The sequence below is a fragment of the Artemia sp. Qi Xiang Cuo genome, chromosome 10 (genome assembly GCF_049724085.1).
Source record: "Artemia sp. Qi Xiang Cuo chromosome 10, ASM4972408v1, whole genome shotgun sequence".
In the NCBI taxonomy this organism is placed as follows: domain Eukaryota; kingdom Metazoa; phylum Arthropoda; class Branchiopoda; order Anostraca; family Artemiidae; genus Artemia; species Artemia sp. Qi Xiang Cuo.
Window position 1 is genome coordinate 14,549,720 of NC_142803.1, and position 22,898 is coordinate 14,572,617.

Sequence of the window (22,898 nt, forward strand, 5' to 3'; positions counted from 1 at the left end):
GGGGGCTTAGTTGCCCTGCAGTTTCTTAGTAATTTAAAAAGGCACTATAACTTTTAATTTCGTTCGAATGAGCCCTCTCACGATACTCTAGGACCAATGGATCGATACGATCAACCCTGGAAATAAAAAATAAAAAATAAAATAAACACGCATCCGTGATCTTTCCTCTCGCGAAACATACAAAATTCCACATATTTGCAGATAGGAGCTTGAAACATCTACAGAAGGGTTTTCTGATACGCTGAATCTAATGGTGTAATTTTAATTAAGATTTTATCACTTTTAAAGGGTGTTTTCCTCTTTTTTCTAAAATCAGGCAATTTTTTTAGGCTCGTAACTTTTCATGAGCAAGACTAAACTTGATGAAACTTATATATTTGAAATCAGCAGAAAAATCCAATTCTTTTGATGTATCTACTGTTATCAAACTTCAATTTTTCAGAATTTCAGAGACTATCCAGCCGGGTCACTCCTTACTTACAGTTCGTTACCACGAACTGTTTGAAAGGCTGGATTTAAACGCAGATCCAAGTTTCTGGGCAAAATGTCATGCGAAATGGCAGTAGAAAAAAAGTGCGAAAATACCTTGATCTATCATACCATACAAAGTTCAAACTCAAAGGGAAACGTGCCGAGCGAAACCTCTGCTATGTCTAGCGCAGTTGCTTCTGCCCAGTATACTGGATGTTAAAAACTACAGGCCCACTGGATGTTTCGATTATAAAAACTACTCCTAGCCTTGAATTTTCTATATATAGAAAGCCGACTCATAATGATCGATATCTACATTTCTCTTCCCATCACCCTCCTTCTGTGAAAAGAGGGGTAATAATCTCTTTAGTCGACAGAGTTTTAAAAATTTGTTCCCGTAATTATATAAATTCTGAATTAAACTATGTCAAGGATATTCTTTTCTGCAATGGTTACCCAATCAAACTTATTGAAAATATCATAGATAGACGATTAAAAAAGATAAAACTACAAAATAGGGAGCTCGTCCCCCTTGATTCAGTTACCCCGGCAATTGAGAAAAAAAAACTTTCATCGCTTTAACATACATCCTAAATCTTGGTGACAAACTTGGAAAAATTTAAAAACACATAATCTCTCGGTTTCTTTCAAAACCGAACAAAAAATTGAACACTTTGTCAACTCAGGAAAGGATAAAACTGATTCTGTACTGGGTAGTGGTGTCTACAGAATCCCGTGTTCATGTGGAAAATTTTACATTGGTAGGACCCATCAACAACAAGGTGAATGTTTGCTTGAGCACAAAATTTCAATAGATAAGTCAGTGAGATTAAAAAATAACAATGACAACTTTGATTCGGTATTGGCTTCGCATATTTGCGTAAATCCGATCGATCTGGTTCTTTTTGACGAGGCAACCTTAATATCAACTGTAAATGGCCTACCACAAACTTTTAAAGAGGTAATTGAGATAAAAAAATACATGAACCAAAATTAGGCAATAAATATAGATACTGGAGATATTTCATTAAGCCCAATTTACGACGGTTTAATTTTGAAGGACTCAATCAATATCTTCACCCGGTATAACTTAAAAGAACCTTTTTGCATATCTAATGAAAACCGAAACTGTAGACCAGCTAAAACTATTGCAAGGCAAAGGATTCTTGCTCAATCATCTTGGTAAATTCTTTTTCATTGATTCCTGCCTGGTTTTTATTTAGTATATATATTTTTTTTTATATTTTTATGTCTGTTCTGTCTTTGTCGGGTGAACTTCGAAAGGTTAGATTTTCGTATTTTTTCTTTTTCTTTCTTATTTGGCACTGAGGACGACTTGGCGGAGGTCCTTGTCGAAATATTTGCTTATTTCTTCTTCTTCGTGGTTTTCCAATGGCTGACAAAATCCTCGTTTTTTTCACCTTTTTTTATTTTATTTTTCATTTTGTTATTTTCTTGCCTCTCTGAGTTTCATTTGTCATGTATAGCCAGTGTGATTTAAGAATGTATATATATATATATATATATATATATATATATATATATATATATATATATATATATATATATATATATATATATATATATATATATATATATATATATATATATATATATATATATATATATATATATATATATATATATATATATATATATATATATATATATATATATATATATATATTTTTTTTATATATATATATATATATATATATATATATATATATATATATATATATATATATATATATATATATATATATATATATATATATATATATATATATATATATATATATATATATATATATATATATATATATATATATATATATATATATATATATATATATATATATAAATATATATATATATATATGTATATATTTGTAAAGTTTTCGTGATTCAAGGTCACTAATAACTTTAAATCAGTAAATTTATCCGGGAAGTCCTAAATTTCTGCTTTTAGCCTATAATCAGGCTACGAGTAAGTCTATGGGTTGCATCTTACTCAACCTGAATCAGAACACTCCTGAAGATATACGTACAATTAGAGGATATACGTAAGTAGTTAGTAGGATATACGTAATTGTATATTTAACACTAAAATAATTGTATATTTGGCGGTACAAATGAGACCCAACTACAACATTGGAGAAGTGCAATTAAATTGGATATCTTTCACTAATTTTGGCAGTTCAAAACCAAGGCTTAGGAAAACCATTCTAAATAATGTAGACCGAGAGTTCATTAAACTTATTTCATGTTTTGTTTAAATTTTCCTGCAGACAATGTTGAACTGTAAGATGCAATTTGGAAACTGACCAAGTAACATCTACCCTATATCAGTGCCCCAATTGTTTAGTTACTGGTTGAATAATTTTAAAGTGGAAAATATACTCCACTATTTGCACTACATTCATATCAGTGCCGTATAAATAAAGTATAATAGTAAAGATAATGTGTGTAAATTTGTTTATTAATAAAAGTGTATATAGATACGTAAAAATTTCTTTTTTCTCTTTTGAATGGATCTTTTACTTCATATTTTATTTTCATCAGTATATAGACGATCATCATTTTCAATCACTAGAGGAGATAGATCCTTCAACTCTAATATGTTCATCCTGAAGTGGAAAATACAGATCTAATTACATAGAATAAAGCGTAGTTTTATTCTTATTAGGTATCTTGATATAGTCTATGAGGTATCTTTGATTTACGCTTTGAAATGAATTTGTTGAAATTTGCGTGTTTTTTGAAATGTTCGGGATCTTTGTCAATGTTAGATCGTCACTTTCTGCAATTGCTACATAAAAATCTGTTTGTTAGTTATCATAGTGGCCAATATCTTCACAACTATGACATTGAAGCCATGTTCTACTTGTATTTAAACAATTGAAACGTGGTTTGAGCTTCATCTTCCAACACAATCTATGTCGACTTTAATATTAATCTCTAGCGTGTAAACTAAACTCCTTTTTGGATTTTCTTTTTATGTTCAATCCAGGGAAGGTGATCTCGCATTGTTCATATTTGAAATAATGAAATTTAAAACATTGAAATCCTTTAGTATGTAAGAAACATATCCTTCACAGGTTAAACAGTCTTTAGCCTGAAACGCGTATTCTCCATTTTATTTAAACGGATTGCACAATATACATTTGTCCTCACATCCTGTGGTAATAGAAAAATTCTGGCACTTCTTCTTAGAACATTCAAACATCGAGGACATTTGTGAAATCTTTTATGAAAAAATCACTGGGAAGTAAAAAAGCTACTGACCACAGTATAAGTACATATGAACAGTAGCGAAAAGTCTGTTCAAAAATGACACACATCATAGCTTGCTGATTGGGAAGCTCCCAGTACGTCACAGCAATAGTTTCAGTTGCTTTTTGGCATTCAGTCAGATTGTAGCATATGTAATGCACTAAACATTTGTCATTTCGCTTGCAAGAAGAGGTGGAGAATTGAATAAATTGTTTTGTTCCAATTATTTAAGAATATCTATTAGAAAAATAAGCTCTTCTAAAATTTCTATAAAAAACTTTACCGCAAAGAGCAAAGTGTTGAGGAGGGGACATCCACCTCGTAAACGTAAGAATTTCTGTTCGCTTTAAGTTTTAATATAGCTCTTTACTTTCATTTGAAAAAACTTATTTTTCTATTTAATTTTTCATTTTCTTTAAATAATGCCGGGAGATCCTGCTCCCCCTCCATGGAAAAGTCCCTTACGCCACAAAAAAATACACCATGGAAAGATCCTCCCTTGTAATCCACCCACCAGAGCCCCCCTTCCCCCCTCCGAAAAATATCTGTACACTTCCCAATAACCAATATTATATACAAATAATTTGTAAAGTTCATATTTTACAGCCCTTCCCTGGGGACTGTGGGTGTTATAGTCATTCTAAAAGACATACTCAATAGATCTTTCAACTATTCTGAACAAAATGGCCATCTCAAAACTTTGATCAGGTGGCTTCATGGAAAAAAGGGACGTGGGACGCGGATCACTCCCCTCACATATTGTTGGTGACTTAAAAGATTCCCTGTTTTTGTATATAGGAGCTTGAAACCTCTACATTAGAGTTCTTGAATATGCTAATATCATGGTGTGATTTTCATTGATATCATTTTCTTTTTAGGGGATATTTTCCCCCTTTTTTGAAAATTGAGCAAATTTCCTCAGGCTCGTAACTTTATATGTGTAACATTAAACTTGGTGAATTTTATGTATTTTGAATAAATATAGAAATTCAATTCTTTTAATATATCTATTGTTATCGAGGCACTATTTATTAGAGTTTCGTTTACTATTGAGCCGCATAGCTCCTTACTTACAGTTCCGTTACCACGAACTGTTTGAAAACTCTTAAACCGGCAACATGAACCTAATACGTATTTAAATTTATTAGATGGCCAAAAAGCTGCTTGATGCAGCCCTTAACAATTAAGAGTAGGGTTCACAAGCTCTTCTTTGCAAAACAATTCTGGCAAAGTACGCTTAGATGCTTTATGGCAAATAGTATTTTACAAACTGGAAACGTGCACTTGAGCCGTTGGGAAAACATGTAACTTGACACAGACAATAAGGCTTGTAAGGCCTTTTAACAGATTTGCTATTTTTAATTATTTTAAGTTAACCAAGATATTTTCAGTAAAAAAAAAAAACTAGGATCCTGTCCGTTATGTGCATACCGCTGTTTAGCTTACGGGCATTTTGTTACAAAAAAAGGAGCAACTTATGGCAAAATGAATGGGAAATATATAATTTGGACTAAATATATGCTTACTAGGGAGAAGGGGTAAAGTATAGATAAGCGTTTTTAGAAACGATATAAGTAAGTATTTTAGGATTATTAGGATTACTTATATCATTCCTAAAAGTGACAAGCCTTACCCCCCCCCCCTTATGTGAAAGTATACAGCCCAAATTATAGAGTCCTGTTCTCCGTGTATTTTGTGATCTGGCAATATTTCCTTTCAACATAATACCCGTAAATTGAAGCAACTTAATTCACGAGTAAATAGTGCTATAGATATAACGCAAAAAAAAATCCAAAAACTGCTCCAGTATCCAAAAATAAAATTTACAAAACCTTTTTGAACAAAATCTATGGCTTAGTTTTAAAGAGGAAACAAGTAATTTATTAGTGATCCCAGGATTGTTTCCCTTATTTGTAACTTCTAAAGACCTTATTACGTTTAATTATTTTTTCATTTCCTTATACACAGTTTAAATTCGATCAATTAGTTCAGATTTAATCTTTGCCCCCCTTTTATCTTTTTCCTTGTTGTTTCCTAATTTAGGTTGCTATGCATTTCAAAACTTTTTAGTTTATCGGATTGTCTCTTTTCTATCGCAAGCATAATATATGTAATGGGATGAGGAATGGGGGTTGTGACATTTTTTTTCAGGTTTGAAATACACTTGGTAAAAGACTTAGATCTTGAGCGACCATGCGTCTGTCAGCAGACGAAAAGCGAAAAAGGGTGTAACTGCCTGAGACCAGGAAAAAAACGTGAAACCTGGCTTTTCAGTCGTTTATCCGTCGGATGGAAATGCGGTTTACATGCAGATTGGACAGAACTGACAGAATGTGTGGATACAAAGCTGAATGAAATTGAAGGCAAAAGAAGCAATCGAAGGTTTTTATTCAGATATTTTTATTTGAGAGTCAATTGTCAAATAAGCTGAAAAAATACGGATGAAGTTTACCTAAATTACGGAAAATTTTGGAGTATGGGCCAGAAGTTTAAATATAAGAAATAATGACGAAGTTTATAGATATTTAAAAAAAATGAGCGGAATGATTTAATACCTGTTTTTATCTATCTGGCTTTGAACCTTTGTGATATAACATTTGTTATAGAACCTTTGCTTGATTTTTATTTTCAATTTATATTTCACTGAAGGCAGTTATCTGTCATAAGACAGACACATTTGCTTAGTTCGTACTTTATTCATTGTCTTCAGAAAATTTATTTTCTGAAAGAACACCTTATTTTCTGAAAGGGATTAAAAAAGTGAATGGGATGACTTAATAACTGTTTTTTTCTATCTGTCTTTGAACGTTTGTGATATAACCTGTGTTATAGAACTATTACTTAATATTTTTTTTCATTTTAAATTTACCTGAAGGCAGTTATTTCTCATAAAAGAGACAAATTTGCTTAGTTTATACTTTATTCACTGTCTTCAGAAAATTTATTTTCTGAAGAACACATTATTTTCTGAAAGGGATTAAAAAATTGAATGGGATGATCTAATAACTGTTTTTGTATATCTGGCTTTTGAAGCTTTGTGATATAATCTTTGTTATAGAATCTTTGCTTAAGTTTTTTTTTCACTTTATATATCACTGAAGGCAGTTATTTGTCATAAAAGAGACAAATTTGCTTCGTTAAATAACTGCCAATCAAATGAGCCCTTTTTGAAATTTCTACAACAACTTTCTATATAAACCTTATATACCCCCGGGGCATAACTTACAAACCTTGCACAGAGGGCTTTGATGGGGTTATCATCCTAAAAGACCTAATTTCCAGAACTTTCGACTACGTATAACAAAATGGATATCTCAAAATTTTGATTGGATTTGTTTGGAGAAATGGTGGGCGTGAGAGGGGGGTTAGTTGCCCTTCAATAACTTTCGACTATAAAAAGGGCACTAGCCCTTTTTGATGTTTTTACAACATCGCTTTCTATAAAAACCTTACTTGCTCCCAGGGCATAACTTACAACCCTTGCCCTGAGGGTTGTGGGAGGATGTGTTGTCATCCTTAAAGACCTAATTTCCAAAACTTTCAACTACGTTGAATAAAATGGCTATCTAAAAGTTTTGATTCGATGTGTTTGGGGAAAAGGTGGACGTGAGAGGGGGGCTAGTTACCCTCAAATCACTTTCTACTATTAAAAAGGGCACTAGCCCTTTATATTTCCAACTGAATGAGCCCTTTTTCAAGTTTCTATGACAAAGATTTCAATACAAAATCTTATATGCCCCCAGGGCATAACTTAGAACCCTTCACCTGAAGACTGTGGGGGGAGTGTCCTGCTCAAAGGTATAATTTCCTGAACTTTAAACTGCGTGGAACAAATTGGCTATCTAAAAATTTTGATTGGATATGTTTAGGGAAATGGTGGGAGTGGAAGGGGTGTTAGTCGCCTTCCAAACACTCTTGACTATTAAAAAGGCTACTAGCCATTTCAATTTCCAATCGAATGAGCCTTTTTTGAAGTTTCTACGACGACATGTTCTATAAAAACCTTATATGTTCCAGGGAAAAACTTACAACCCTTGCCCCGAGGGCTGTGGGGGATTGTCCTCCTCAAAAACATAATTTCTATCTGGAAATTCACAACAGTGAACAAAATGGCTATCTAAAAATTTTGATTGGATGTTTTTGGGGGAAAGGTGGACGAGAGAAGGGGGCTAGTTGCCTTCAAATCACTTTCGACTATTAAAAAGGGCACTAGACCTTTGAATTTCCAATCGAATGAGCCCTTTTTAAAGTTGCTACGACAAAATTTCAATAAAAATTTATATGCCACCAGGGCAGTAGTATGCCTCGTCTGGATTTGCTTGAGGCCCTAGGAATTCTTATGCTATTTGCTTGAGGCCCTAGGAATTCCCATACTATTTACTTGATGCTCTACACCTTATGAAAGAGAGTCAGAACTCCCTCACACAGTTTGACCTAGACATTTTTTTTTTTAAGTTGGCAAGGTATAATGTGGTCAAATATGTTTTGAGAGTATGATAATAATTATATAACTCATCCAAACTGGGTTTTGAGATAGCAGCCGTTTTTTAGGAGCCAGTCAGAGAGTGGTGGCTACTCCATATGCGAAAACTCAATTTGTGGTTGGGATTTGAATAAAATGAATGGTTTTCTTTACAATTCATATTGGTAAGAGAATTGAATTCAAAGAGAATAGTTTATTTGAGAGGATATTAGTAGAGAATAATGAGTGGTGCATTTACATTATTGGAGATTAATTATGGAGCCGACAGCAGCAGCAACGATATACGAATACCCAATGTGGCTGTGGAAATAGCTGGAGGCTGTAGACTATGCCTTGAATGGGACGATATGTATGCTGAATACGTGATATCATCAAGCAATTTTAAGCAGGAGGAGCAGTTACATTTTGCTGGAAAAGTGAATATTCTCCATATAAATAAACTTCGGTCAGCATTAGATGTCCTATCGAAATATATTGATGAGAACAAAATGCATCAGTGAATATTATTATTGTTGTAATTATACTCAATAAAATGGTTTTAAATCAAAGGTATTTTTCTTTCTATAGTAGACTAGCGTATATTTTTTAAGAGTAGAAAAAAAAATTCTGGTTAGTCTGTAGTTGGTTGTGAGAGAGTTAGGACTCTAAAAAATGGATAGATTTGAGAAAGAGCGAATCATGGGGATTCTAGTGCTTATGGACAAACTGTGATTCTAGATAACGATTTTCTAGAGTTGTCTATTCAAAGGAAGATATTTTCTCGGGGAATGCTTGTTGATATAATGAAAAGTGATTCTCCGTCATTGGACTATTGTATGAAGCTTTTACGTCGTGGTCCAAATGCATTTACACAATTTATTGATATATTGATCACGACACGGCAAAATGACATTGTGAATATGATTTTAAACATTATTTTAGAGATTTAGGACCTTTTTTCATAAGAAAGATGGCTCTGAAGGATGATTTACTCCTCTCTCTATCTCAGACAATTTTTGTCATGGCTAGTTCAGTTTCATTGTGGCAGTGAGAGTGTCAACATATAACAAAATGTTCCATACATGCCCGTTATGTATGTATACACTGGGCAGCTGGTCATCATTTGAGAATTGCACAATGATTGATAAATATGATGAAAAGTGTAGATTATACAACCCGTGTAAATTGCATAGAGGATATGTAGTAAAAATTAAAGGTTGTAATTCCTGTTTCGAAGAGATGCGTAACTCCTATCTTATGGGGCACCTATGCTGCAATTGCCATTATGATAAATGTAATCAGTGCCAGGATATAGATCCAGGTATGATTGGACAGAATTGTAACCATGATTTCAGTTTATTGCTACGAGATTGGTATCAACGTGGTTTTAGATTATTCTGGGAAGAAAAGCCAGGTTAGCAATTCAACTGTTGGAACAGCAAATGAATATGGTTTCTACGTCATCTTTGTGAAGAAAATGGGTGTTATGATTATAAGCCCACTGATTTTTATTTGGCAGTGCCGAAGTGGGATTCGACACTAGAGAACCCTGTTTGTGAAATTGCTTCAAATAGACAAATTGAAACAGGTGAATTCTATAGAATGAATGAGAATAGTATAATTGACCATACAAGTAGATATTACAAGAATGAAGTTACATTCTACGATAGAAAATGTGACCCTGACATTGCAGTAAATCAAAATCAGTACACTGTGAATTCAGATAATCTACCTGCATTAGTTGTTGTCGACAAATACCAATACCTAGTAGAAGATGAAATTTAAAGAGTAGAAAAGTCGTTTTTATCATGTATATACATTTTTATTAATAAACAATTCCACATACATTTTTAGAACATTTTATTAGTAGGGCACTAAAATAAATATTAAATAAGCTTGTAAGTATATTTTCCACTAGAAAGTCGTTCAATCGAGGTAAGTCAACATAGATGTTGAGAAACTGCATGTAGGTGTAGCCACGACATCTGAACATGAAAAAGAGTAGTGCATAAAATCCACATGTCTTAGTCATTAAATTCTGTACTCTTCGTTGATTTTGAATAATGGTTTTCCCACTGCTTTCAATAAAGTTGCTGATGTATGGAGTGTAAAATTTATACGATAGGCCAAGAGGATCAAACATTTCAATATTCCTCGCTGTTTGAAAGATGCATTGCCAATGGCCGGTCTTCAAAGTCGATGGACTGCTATTAACAATGATTAGGGTATTGTTAACACTTGGAATTTTTTCAATGAAGTCCGAAGGTATGCAATAGGACTCGTACTGGGACATGTATGGATCCATACTATATACGTTGATTATTTGGTTTGTGTTCATAGTGCTAGGTCCAGTAGAACAATGCCGTCGGGTGTGTTTTCCCAATAGGTTTCAAATTGATTCAGTGATATTAGCGTGATACTCTCAGTCAAAGCATCGGCAAATTTACACTCTAAACGTACATTCCCTGTTCGTACTATGCTCATATTCTGAGTCCCCGACAGGTCCAAAACAATTACCCCATGATTTTTTGAAAACATTGAATCGGTTATTTCATTTTCAAATAATTGAGAGTCATGATCTAGGGATAGCATGGTCAACTCGTACAGAGTTCTATAGGATTTTTTGTCAAAAGATAGAGTGTACAGTGGAATACCATTCACTTTGCACACAAGGCTAGATAGACCAAAAAAAATTAAAATCGTGGGAGGATTCCGTCCAGGATCCAACAGCACTACCACTTTTCACAAAGGCCAAAGCCAAGTTTGATGGGATATATCCATTGATAAATGATGAATCGCTATAACTACGAGAGCCAGTAGCAATGTGACGTGGATTGGTGATCGGATGGGGGACAAGAAGTTTAATGTTGTTGCCATTGGCTCTTAGCTTTTCCACTGCCAATGCAACAGAGCTCATAACTTGTTGTTTTCGGACGTGGAGAATTGCAGATGTGATAATGACATTTGCATCGGGTGCTGCTGGAAGTGTTTTTCTCAAAATGAAATTCGATGGGGCCAGCTGTAACTTTATGTCAATCTTGACATTGGGGGGTAGCCATTGGGATATATTGAATATCTCATGATTTAATTTTCCAACCAGATGATACTCCTGGTTCACTGCAGTAGTCAACTCACCTTCAGTATTAACACCTGATCAATATTCATAGCCCAATGACTATCCTCTCAACTCCTTATATGCCTTTGGTTTCATGATCATAAATTGTATGTAGCTTGCATATTTGGATAAATTTTTTCTAGTGCTCACCAAAGTACAATTAATAAATACATTAATTTGTTTGAATAGGTTGTGTAGAATACAGTTCTCGTAGGAGAGACTGTCGACAGCAGTTGGAGTTGTATTATCTGACTTCTTCTTCACCACAACATTTAAATAAATAAATGTTGATGACAAATCAATGAAATAGTCTTCATTGGAAAATATTTGAAAGTGTATATTTTCCGAAAGTGGTTGTTTGGGATGAAATTGTTCATAGTAGCCATACTTGACAATGACATCAACATTTTCAGCATTGAATAGATTCAATGAGGAACTAATTGATGTGTATGATTCCTTGTGGGGGAGATAAGTCATCTTAAGAGAAGAAGTCCTTCTTTGATCTAACAATCTTTTTCTTTTTCTTCTTCTGCCTATTGGTCTTCCTTGTTTTATTCCTCAAAGTCCTTGGTGATGTCCTTCGCTTCCTGCCTGGGTTGAGACTGATGAGTGAATGACGTGCACGCATCCATTTCAATCCCTCCCCATTTTTCCGAGATTTTAATTGCTCACCAACGGCTCTTGCTGAAGATCTAATATTTTCCTTAACACTCTCCTTGAAATTCTTGCCTGACCCCCAGGCCTGTAGTGTGGAGGCAGCAAAATTTGATGCAGCTGGTACAAGATATTTTCTGGCAAGGAGTAGTGCAGAACGAAACAGCCAAGCAAACCAGCTACCAAGACCATAGCCAGACATTGTAGTACGACCCTTGTAGTAGTCCAATCCATTGCCTATTTGACGTGGACTCAAAGCACCAACATAGCAATCGATATCGGGGCAGACAAATGGAATTCTTCTATTGTTCATTTGAGGTGATTTTGCTGTCTCCGACAATGGGTCGAAAATGACATGTAATCACTGCTAAGCCTTTTGTTATTGCTAGAAGTTCACACAATTCATTTCTTAGTTATAACTGACAAAGTTCCAAATACAAAGTATTTAAAAGAACATACTGAAGATGCTTTAGATTATAGTGATGAACAAGTTCATGAGTTTTTTTTCGTTTAAAAACACGTAGGATGGGGGAATTTGAATTACCGACTCTCGACGTTTCCACAAAGGATGCATAGAGAAATATGCAAGAGTCCGAGGCGAAACCAGGTGGATAATCAGCAAAAATAACTTGATCCATCCCGTAAACGGTGCCAGCATTTTCCCCATTGATCATATTCTTTCTAAGGATGTCATAGGTATTTTTGAGAATACAGTCGACAAGAGCCACTTCATACGCATCGTAAAATTTGATGGCGGGGGAGAGTTTCGTCCAAAAATCACTTGTCCTATTAAAGTCGTTGTAGAGAGGATCGCAAACGTTTGACATAAACGTTGCATAAAATTGACTGGATATTATCAATATCTTCAACGCCGATTCAAGGATTAAAGCAAGAATTGCATCCTTACCACCGATCAAGTAGTTGCTTCTTACCTCTGCTAGTACTAGTCTTCAATATATTTTCAATTTAATAGATTTCACTATTATTTTTAATTTTTTGTAGTTCATAGTCATAAAAGCCGCCGAGAATCTCTTCATCTTTGGTATCGCGCAAACGATAAGTTATGGGTTTAGCGTCTAGAATTTTTCGACTTTAAAAAGTTCGGTGGACCACAAGTAATTCCCCTTTTCAAAAACATTAGTTGTTCTATTAATTCGAAAAGTATCACCAACATTGAATTTATTTTTCTTCTTGACAATCGTTTCATTGGAATATTGTTTAAAAAAAGGTGTCAATTGTATCATGATCAGAATGATGAACTTCCGTTGGGGTTGAGTTGGACAATGATCGATGAGGTCGTTGATTATAAATCAACATGATTTTATCTAAATCATGAATAAAAGCCGGTGTATTTTTTATTGTACAATATCTTGAAATTAAAAGTTAAATAGTTCTTATCAATCATTCAGCCAATGCAGCCTTTATAGGACTATGACGATGATAGAGCAGTGTACTATATTTCACTAGTACTTTTGCAACATGGGGGTTAACAAATTCACTACCACGATCCGTTTGAATTTTTTTATATGAATCCTGTTCGCTATGCAATGGCCTGAGCAACTTCAACGCCTCTCTTTGATCGCAATTGAATTGCATATGCATAGTGACTAAAAACACTGATTGCAAGCAGAATGTACTTGTACGGTGTATTTTGACTTTGTTGAATCTCATCTAGAGTTAGGAGATCTGCTTGCATTATATGCAATGGGAAAAAGGCTTTAGTTTTTCGATATTGATTAGCACGAAGTCTATTATATCTATGTAGTGTGTAATTTGATCCATTTTGTAGATAGTCTTGTTCACTTTTAGTGTGAATAACGGGGACCTTGGAAAGAATGGTGGAAGAACTTAAACTCCCCGATTCAACAATATTTTCATAAACACCTTTCAGAACTTCAATCATTATGAACGTAAAAACGTTGTGTAAAGTCCGCTACCCTTTTGTATACTAGTGGTTGGTGGTGGTGGTGGTGGTGACATGATACGTTTTCGCTTTTTCCTCGCCACCACCATTGTCAAGTTTTTTCCACTAGGTGTGCTAGTATTTTCCAAGATTGATTTAAAATCTTCTTCTTCTTCTTCTTCATATTTTAATGGTGTTGTTGTTGATGATGCATATTCATTTAATTTTTTTAGAATTTGCTTATTGCTAATCAGGCTTTTGGGGAAGTTTAATGTATTTAGAAAGTTGTATAGATGAGCGTCAAATGTTAATAGTCCTTTATTATTTGTAACCATATCATAGATTTAATCAAGTAGATTATAACTCTCACCCTGACTCATAATCCATTCTCAATTGTTCTCAATTGAATATAATCTTGACAATATTTCGATATATAAGCGAGGAGACATTTAAGCTTTTGCAAATATGAACGAGGTCATATATATCCGAATTCTAATAAAAACTAATATGAATATTCCAACTTTAATTTTGTTCCAGCAGCAGCAGACTCCTGTGGAGATGATTCTTTTTTGTGATCAATACCAGCAGTGGCCTTCGCACGATAGGACTTATGATTGTCCACTCGGCGAAGTGCATTTTGAAGTAAAAGCAGTTTTTTATCATCCTCAATATTCTCGTTGTCAAGGAATTTACTCAGATTGTTCTCAAAGTGTTCCACGTATGAGAGAGCGAGTTCTATTGGAGTCAATTTATAGTGTTTTGCCATCTAGAGAAAACTTTTTACAGGTCCTGCAATTATCGGTAGTGAAAGTGTGAAAAAGCTACCGCCCGCCTGAAGAAGTCGTTTCTTTTTAAAAATCTTTCCTTTCTTTTTAGAGGCCAATGTACGTACAATGGAACGACGTTGCTTTGCCTGTTGTTTAAATAATTATGGCAGTTCAACATTACCCACGGTCAAATTTAAACGAATTTCAGATATTAGATTAATGAAATCATTGTCAATACCAAGTATGAGTATGGCTTTCCTAAGCGAGGGTTTTGAAGTGCTTAGAACTGAAAACAGATGTCTATTTTCATGTAGCTTCTTCAGTGTCATGATAGCAACTAATAGGTATTTTTAGTGTTCACGGGGAGATATACTGTAATTTCATTGTCGAAAATATCTGTGACTACACGCAGATCCTCGGGTGTGTTCTGATTAAGATCCAATAGGATATAGCCGTAGGGTTTACTAGTTGCCAGATTGTATGCTGAGAGCAGAAATTTGGGGGAGCAGGGGTATATTTGTTTATTGAGAGTTATTAGGGAGCTGGAATTTCGAACAACTTTTTAGATAATACAGTTTGTACATCACAGTTAAACTGTCTGCATCTCTGAGCTCCGTTAATATAAACTTTGTACGACCAAATTAATACAAAATTGCTCATGGTGAGAGTGAACGGTGAATACTCGTTTCATTTAACTGGATCATTGCTCCTCATCTTCTGCCAGGTTGTCAATGATTGGCCAAGAGTTTGGTTCAATAATGATGAAAACATCAAGCCCCTGTATGAATTGTATCTGCACCAATCCCGTCGTGGCAATTGCTTTTATTTCGTCGCATGACTCCTGCCAAATACTGTAACAATAGTAGATTTTTTTCGGCTTTTATACAAACATTTTGGCACAATTTTTAATTATTTCAGTTAAGAGTGTTGTTTTGCCCGACATTGACTGCCCATACAGAAACGATCTGAATGGTGTTTTAAATTGATACATGTTCCCTTCAACAATTCACCTGAACAACTAACTGTGGACTATAGTTGTCTAATGACTAAATAATTTCCCTACTACTACTAGTCTGTGGTTAAGAACAAAATTGGGGTCAATAAGGTGATTTTGATCCTGGACCGCGTCTTTTGGGGCAAGAATATCCCTACAAACCCAACAAATTGTCCTCTTTTCTAGTGCCAGTTGCTCCTTATCTGATAATGACATTGGGTAGTTGGTGTGACGCAATCGTGAAATTGCACTGTTTGCTGTTTTTATTAAAGATATCAATAACTTTTCTATTCTACCCTCCTCATCCATAGCAAAAAAAAACTCTTCCAGCTGCATTTTATTATTGGAATCGCGACGGGCATGCGCATAGGAACACGCATTTAGTTTGTGTTCCTTGACTATATTTGGCCTTGATGGGCTCGATACCTCCACCAGACTTGATTCACAATCCAAAGACGCTTTATCAGTTTGTAGCAGGAAATTTTTGAAATTTTTAAATTGTAAACTATCTTTGCTTTCTGCTGGCATTTTAATTCGTTGTTTCCCTTTAATTTTGCAATGTCTTATGTGATCCGAGAATGTTCTTTCAATTTTAAATGAGGAAAGGCAAGTGGGACAATAGTGATGTTCCCCATATTTTTTGCCTTGGGATAAGAGTTGACTTATTGCCGTAACGGGTAAAAAATGACCATAGGAATTTACATCTTTGGAAGGCTCGTAAATAACCCAAACCCAATTTTTAACATTATCTACCGACGGTGTCCTAACTGAATATAAAACCCATTTTTTATTTGGTTTCTTCCCCCATTTACAAATTCAGTGTCATACTGGAGAACAACCACCCCCAACCCAAGATTTTCATTTGCTTTTTCAAATATGGTTATTTCTTTCAGAGACACCGCATATTTTCCTTCTAAACAATCAAAATTTACTTTAGGGAGATTTTTACCACCGTAACGAGCAAGACCGTTGAGATTTTTTATTGTTGAATCTTTTTTTAATGTTTTATGGGCTGCTACTAAAAATACATATTTAAAGTATTGCAGCCCTGTGTCAAAACTGAAATTCTGGAACCCCCCTGTAGCCGACAAATCTGGGTGGCATTTTATTCGTCGACTACCTCTCCCCGCCCCCCTTAAAATAACGTTTTTTTTAAATCAACTGAGATTCAGATCCATTTGTTCAAAGTTTAAAATTGTGGACCCGCTTCCCCTGTCGTTAAACGTGTCCAAAGTCGATATTAATTTATTTACCCAGTTGAAAAAGTTACCCTCAAATTAATTTAGACCAGGGTAAAAAGTTTGGTTGCCAGTTGAAAAATTAAAATAAAAAACGTCCCCAGATGTCCCCTTTTGTAAATAAACTTTTTGATTTACTGTTGCTTTAATCCCCCCTTGACCCCCCCCCCCCCCAATTCTTAATCTCAATCTCAATAAGTGCTCTAATTCGGTCGATTTACCTATGAAGAATATTTACAGGGTCTGTTAAAATAACACTCCCGTCAACCTCGTTTTCCTCGGAAGGATTAAAATCTACCCTATATGTTTGTAAGTGACCTAGAGCAGACTCTAACAAATAAAATTCACGTAGTTCCGGGGTATGACACTATTTTCATGTCCTGCACCTATTTGCACAGGACCCAATTCGCTAATTGTAAAATCATCGTCAAAAATATCCCCGGGAACATTAGGCCCAACAATTTGCATAAGGCTGTCCATTTCTTAAGTTGTAAATTGAAAATCCGAGGGGATACCAAATAACATACCTTCACTAACATCATCATCATCCGGCGAGAGGGGACAATTGCCCATGATACTTTGAAGTCCCTTGCCAGGGAAGTCAGTTGTTTTCATAGCTTCCCCCTGTAACAAGAAAATGAATGGATTGAGTTTTTTTTCTTTGACGAAAATTTTATCACAATTATAGCACACTATTTTTTTAGTTGGATTTATCAAAAAATTTTTTTTTAGGAAAGTTTTATCATAATTATAGCAAACTATTTTTTTTTCTTAGTTGGATTTATCAAACAATTTTTTTTAGGAAAGTTTTATCACAATTAAAGCACAATATTTTTTTTCTTAGTCGGATTTATCAAACAATTTTTTTTTAGGAAAGTTTTATCATAATTATAGCACACTATATTTTTTTCCTAGTCGGATATCATTACGTTGTTATTGAATTTGCAATATTCATTATACTATCTCAATGAATTATCGATTAGACGCGGCGCATGCACCGCTCACACAAACACACACACACACACAAACACACAACAAAATAGTGAAAATCATTACGTCGTTATTGAATTTGCACTATTCATTATACTATCTCAATGAATTATCGAGTAGACGCGGCGCATGCACCGCTCACACACAAACACACACACATACATACATACACACAACAAAATAGTGAAAATCATTATGTCGTTATTGAATTTGAAATATTAATTATACTATCTCCATTAATTATCGGGTAGACAGAAAAATAAGCGGCGCATGCACCGCTCACACACACACACACACACATACACACACTCACACAAACACACTCACACACATACAGACAAACACACAAGAAAATAATGAAAATTATTACATTGTTAATGAATTTGAAATGTTCGTTATACTATCTCCTTGAATTAATGAGTATAAATAAAAATAATTGGCGCATTTGCAACACACACACAGACATATACACACAAACATACGAAAGAACAGACACAAACAAAAACACACGCACACACACAAACACGAACACACAAAAAGAAAAACAGAAAAACAAAAAAACAAAAACAAAAAAACAGAAACACACAAAAACACACAAACAAAAAAAACCAAACACACACACACACACGAAAAAACACAAAAAAATAGTGAAAATCATTATGTCGTTATTGAATTTGCACTATTCATTATACTATCTCAATGAATTATCGAGTAGACGCGGCGCATGCACCGCTCACACACACACACATGCACATACACACACACACACACGCTCAAACACATGCTCACACACACACAAACACTCATATGCTCACACATGTTCACACACACACATCACAACATTTGACTAAAAGCAATAAAATACGGAAAAAAAATCTCAATAATTCAATAATTGTCAATAATTATAAACAAAAATAATAAAAAAAACTCAAAAATTGTCTTAATAACTCATTAAAAAAATTGACTCTTTTTTTCCTACCAATCTAGTCATCCATAAAAAATAACGATCAGATTCATTTTTTCCTACAAATCTACTCGTTTTAAAAATCTACTATTTGTAATAGCAATAACGTACATCAGGTAAAAATATGTACATTTCCAAATTCAGACTCCACGTGTGTGTCGGATGGGGCGGGGATGTCCGTATCTTGCATAGATGAGGTTGGTGTATTATGAGAATCTATCCACCCCCTCTTGAATTTTCTGCCAGGTTGCATAGAGGTTTGTGCAGCGCTGACACTGGCTTGAGAGGCTCCTGGCTGGTCCAGCGAACTTGTAATGGAGCTAGCATATCTAATGACGGATGGTCTTGCAGCTTGCATTGATGTGTTATCACCCCATCTTGGTCTCTTTTCGGAGGGGGAGTAATTGTAGGAATCTTCCTCCTCCTTAAAAAGAAGAAAAATTTAGCATGGAAAAACGATTTCCCTTTTTACAGAAGAAAAAATGAAGATATTTAAGCACACTTTCAACTAACTACAGCTAAGTTCGTTAAATGCGAGCTATTTTCTTGTGAAAGCACAAAAAAAAACACTCATTGTTCCTTTAGTAGCCATGCAATTAGACTATAAATTAAGATATTTATGCATACTTTCACCTAACTACGACTAAGTTTGTTAAATGTGAGCTAAAATCCAAATTAATACAAAACTTAAAATTTTCTCCCCAAGAAAATATTTGAAAACGATTTGGTTTTATATAAATTCTAAGTTTTCTCACGAGAATGTCGCAAATCCTTGTTTTAATTATCAACCTTTTGTTTTCATAACTCAGATAAGACACGTTTGATCTCTGGCTTCAAACGGGACTCTATGTAATTATAAACACATGTGGTTTTTAGATCGGAAAAAAGATTTTTTGATAATTGGGAAAAAGGGACATTTTTTTGAACGAAATAACTAAAACTAAGGAATTTTGCTCGTAGACAGAGCAGTGGAGGAGATGTTTTTGTTTTAATAATGGAAAAAAAGCGTACTTTGTGTTTTCTAGCGAGTATACTCATCATATTTTAGGGTTTGTATTCTTGGAGGGGAGGAGGGCCTATTCCCCTGAAATTTGAATTTACTGGTAAAGTGATTTTTTTTTATTTGGAAATAAATTAAGAAATTCAGTAAGCTGTACTCACATTGAAAATTGACGGATCCATTGTTTCAAAGTTAATAATAATCGATGTATTATCTAGAATATATCAAAACATAATGAAAATTAAATCGTAATGTATGAACATTTTATAAGAAACCAGTCCTTTATTTTTAACCAATCACCACTCGAGTTACCGTATATTGCGCAAGCACCAATGTCTATGATTGGCTCCTAAAAAATGAGTGTTGTCTCAAAAACCAGTTTGGTTGACTTATATAATTTTGACAATACTCACAAAACATGTTTGACCACAATATACCTTGCCAGCTTTTTTTGCAATGTGTATAATTCCATATGTAATTGAAAACCATAATACAATCTTTGCCAGCTTTTTAGAATGTTCACGTGTAAGTGTAATGACACACACGTGGGTACTCTCAAAACATATTTGACCACATTATACCATGACGACTTAAAAAAAAAAAAAAAAAAACTAGTACGGGAATTCCTAGGGCCTCAAGCAAATAGCATAAGAATTGCTAGGGCCTCAAGCAAATCCAGACGAGGCATACTACTCAGGGCATAACTGATAACCCTTGCCCTGAAGACTGTGGGGGGAATGTCCTGCTCAAAGGTATAATTTCCTAAACTTTAACTGCGCGGAACAAAATGGCTATCTCAAAATTTTGATTGGATGTCTTTGGGGAAATCGTGGGCGTGGAAGGGGTGTTAGTTGCCTTCCAATTACTTTCGACTATTAAGAAGGGCACAAGTCATTTCAGTTTCTAATCGAATGAGCCCTTTTTGAAGTTTTTACGACACCGCGTTCTTTAAAAACTTTATATGCCCACAGGGCATAACTTACAACCCTTTTCCTGAGGGCTGGGAGGGGGTTGTCATCCTCAAAGACCTAATTTACCGAACTTAAAACTACGTTGAACAAAATGGCTATCTCAAAATTTTGATTGGATGTGTTTGGTGAAAAGGTGGGCGTGAGAGGGGGGTTAGTTGCTCTCCAATCACTCGACCATTGAAAAGGGCAATAACCCATTGAATTTCCAATCGAATAAGCCTTTTTGTGGGGGGGGGCTAGTTGCCCTCCAATCACTTTCGACTATTAAAAAGGGCACTAGCCCTTTGAATTCCCAATCTAATGAGCCTTTTTCAAAGTTTCTACGACAACGTCCTCTATAAAAACATTAAATACCCCCAGGGCATAACTTACAACCCTTGCCCTTGAGGCTTTGGGGGAGTGTCCTCCTCAAAAAATAATTTCTATCTGAAAATCAGCTATGCTGAACAAAATGGCTGTCTCAAAATTTTGATTGGATGTGTTTGGGGGAATGATGGGAGTGGGGGGGGGTCTAGTTGCCCTCCAATCACTTTCGACTATTAAAAAGGGCACTAGCCCTTTGAATACCCAATCTAATGAGCCCTTTTTGAATTTTCTACGACAACACCTTCTATAAGAACCTTATATACCCCCAGGGTATAACTTACAACCCTTGCCCTAAAGGCTTTGGGGGAGTGTCCTCCTCAAAAACATAATTTATATCTGGAAATCAACTACGCTGAACAAAATGGCTATCTCAAAATTTTTATTGGATGTGTTTGGGGAAATGATGGGAGTGAGCGGGGGGGGGGGCTAGTTGCGCTCCAATCACTTTCGACTATTAAAAACGGCACTAGCCCTTTGAATTCCCAATCTAATGAGCCTTTTTTGAAGTTTCTACGACAACACTTTCTATAAAAACCTTATATGCCCCCAGGGCATAGATTAAAACCCTTGCCCTGGGGGCTGTGGGGGAGTGTCCTCCTCAAAAACATAATTTCTATCTGGAAATCAACTACGCTGAACAAAATAGCTATCTAAAAATTTTGATTGGATGTGTTGCCCTCCAATCACTTTCGACTATTAAAATGGCGGTTGTGGAAGGGGTGTTAGTTGCCTTCCAATCATTTTCGACTATTAAAAGGGACACAAGCCACTCCAATTTCCAATTTAATGAGCCCTTTTTTAAATTTCTACGACAACTACTTCGATACGAAGTGCCTTGCTCTAAAAAAAAAAATAATAAATGATACATTGCGCCAACATTGATCTTATAAACCCTCAGGGCATAACTTAAAACCGTTGCCCTGAGGGTCATGAGGGAATGTCCTCCTAAAAAATATATTTTCTATCTGGAAAGCAACTACGCTGAACAAAATGGCTATTTCAAAATTTTGATTGAATGTGTTTGGGGGAACGAAGAGAGTGGGGGGGGGCTAGTTGCCCTCCAATCACTTTCGACTATTAAAAAGGGCACTAACCCTTTGAATGCCCAATCTAATGAGCCTTTTTTGAAGTTTCTACGACAACGCCTTCTGTAAGAACCTTTTATGCCCCCAGGGAATAACTTACAACCCTTGCCTTGAAGGCTGTGGGGGAAAGTCCTCCTCAAAAACATAATTTCTATCTGGAAATCAAATTAGCTGAACAAAATAGCTATCTCAAAATTTTTATTGGATGTGTTTCGGCAAATGGTGAGCGTGGATGGGGTGTTAATGGCCGTCCAATCACTGTCGACTATTACAAAGGGTAAAAGCCACTCCAATTTCCAATTGAATGAGCCCTTTTCGAAGTTTCTACGGCAACTTCTTCGATACGAAGTGCCTTGCTCTAATGAAAAAAGAATGATACATAGTGCCAACATCGTTCTTATATGTCCTCAGGGCATAACTTAAAACCATTGCCCTGAGGGTTGTGGAGGAATGTCCTTCTCAAAAATATATTTTATATCTGGAAATCAACTACGTTGAACAAAATGGCTATCTCAAAATTTTGATTGAATGTGTTTGGGGGAATGATGGGAGTGGGGGGGCTAGTTGCCCTCTAATCACTTTCAACTATTAAGAAGGGCACTAGTCCTTTGAATTTCCAATCGAATGAGCATTTTTTTAAGT

At 35.1% G+C, this 22,898-nt stretch overlaps 1 pseudogene across 1 annotated transcript in view; it reads left to right on the forward strand.

The window, feature by feature from the left end:
• Positions 1-22,898, forward strand: part of LOC148947501 (heparan-sulfate 6-O-sulfotransferase 2-like) — a 142,353-nt pseudogene that overhangs the window by 85,955 nt on the left and 33,500 nt on the right. Inside the window, exon 5 of the transcript XR_016142366.1 lies at positions 5,899-6,129. The product of XR_016142366.1 is annotated as a heparan-sulfate 6-O-sulfotransferase 2-like (transcript). The remainder of the gene's footprint in view (positions 1-5,898; positions 6,130-22,898) is intronic.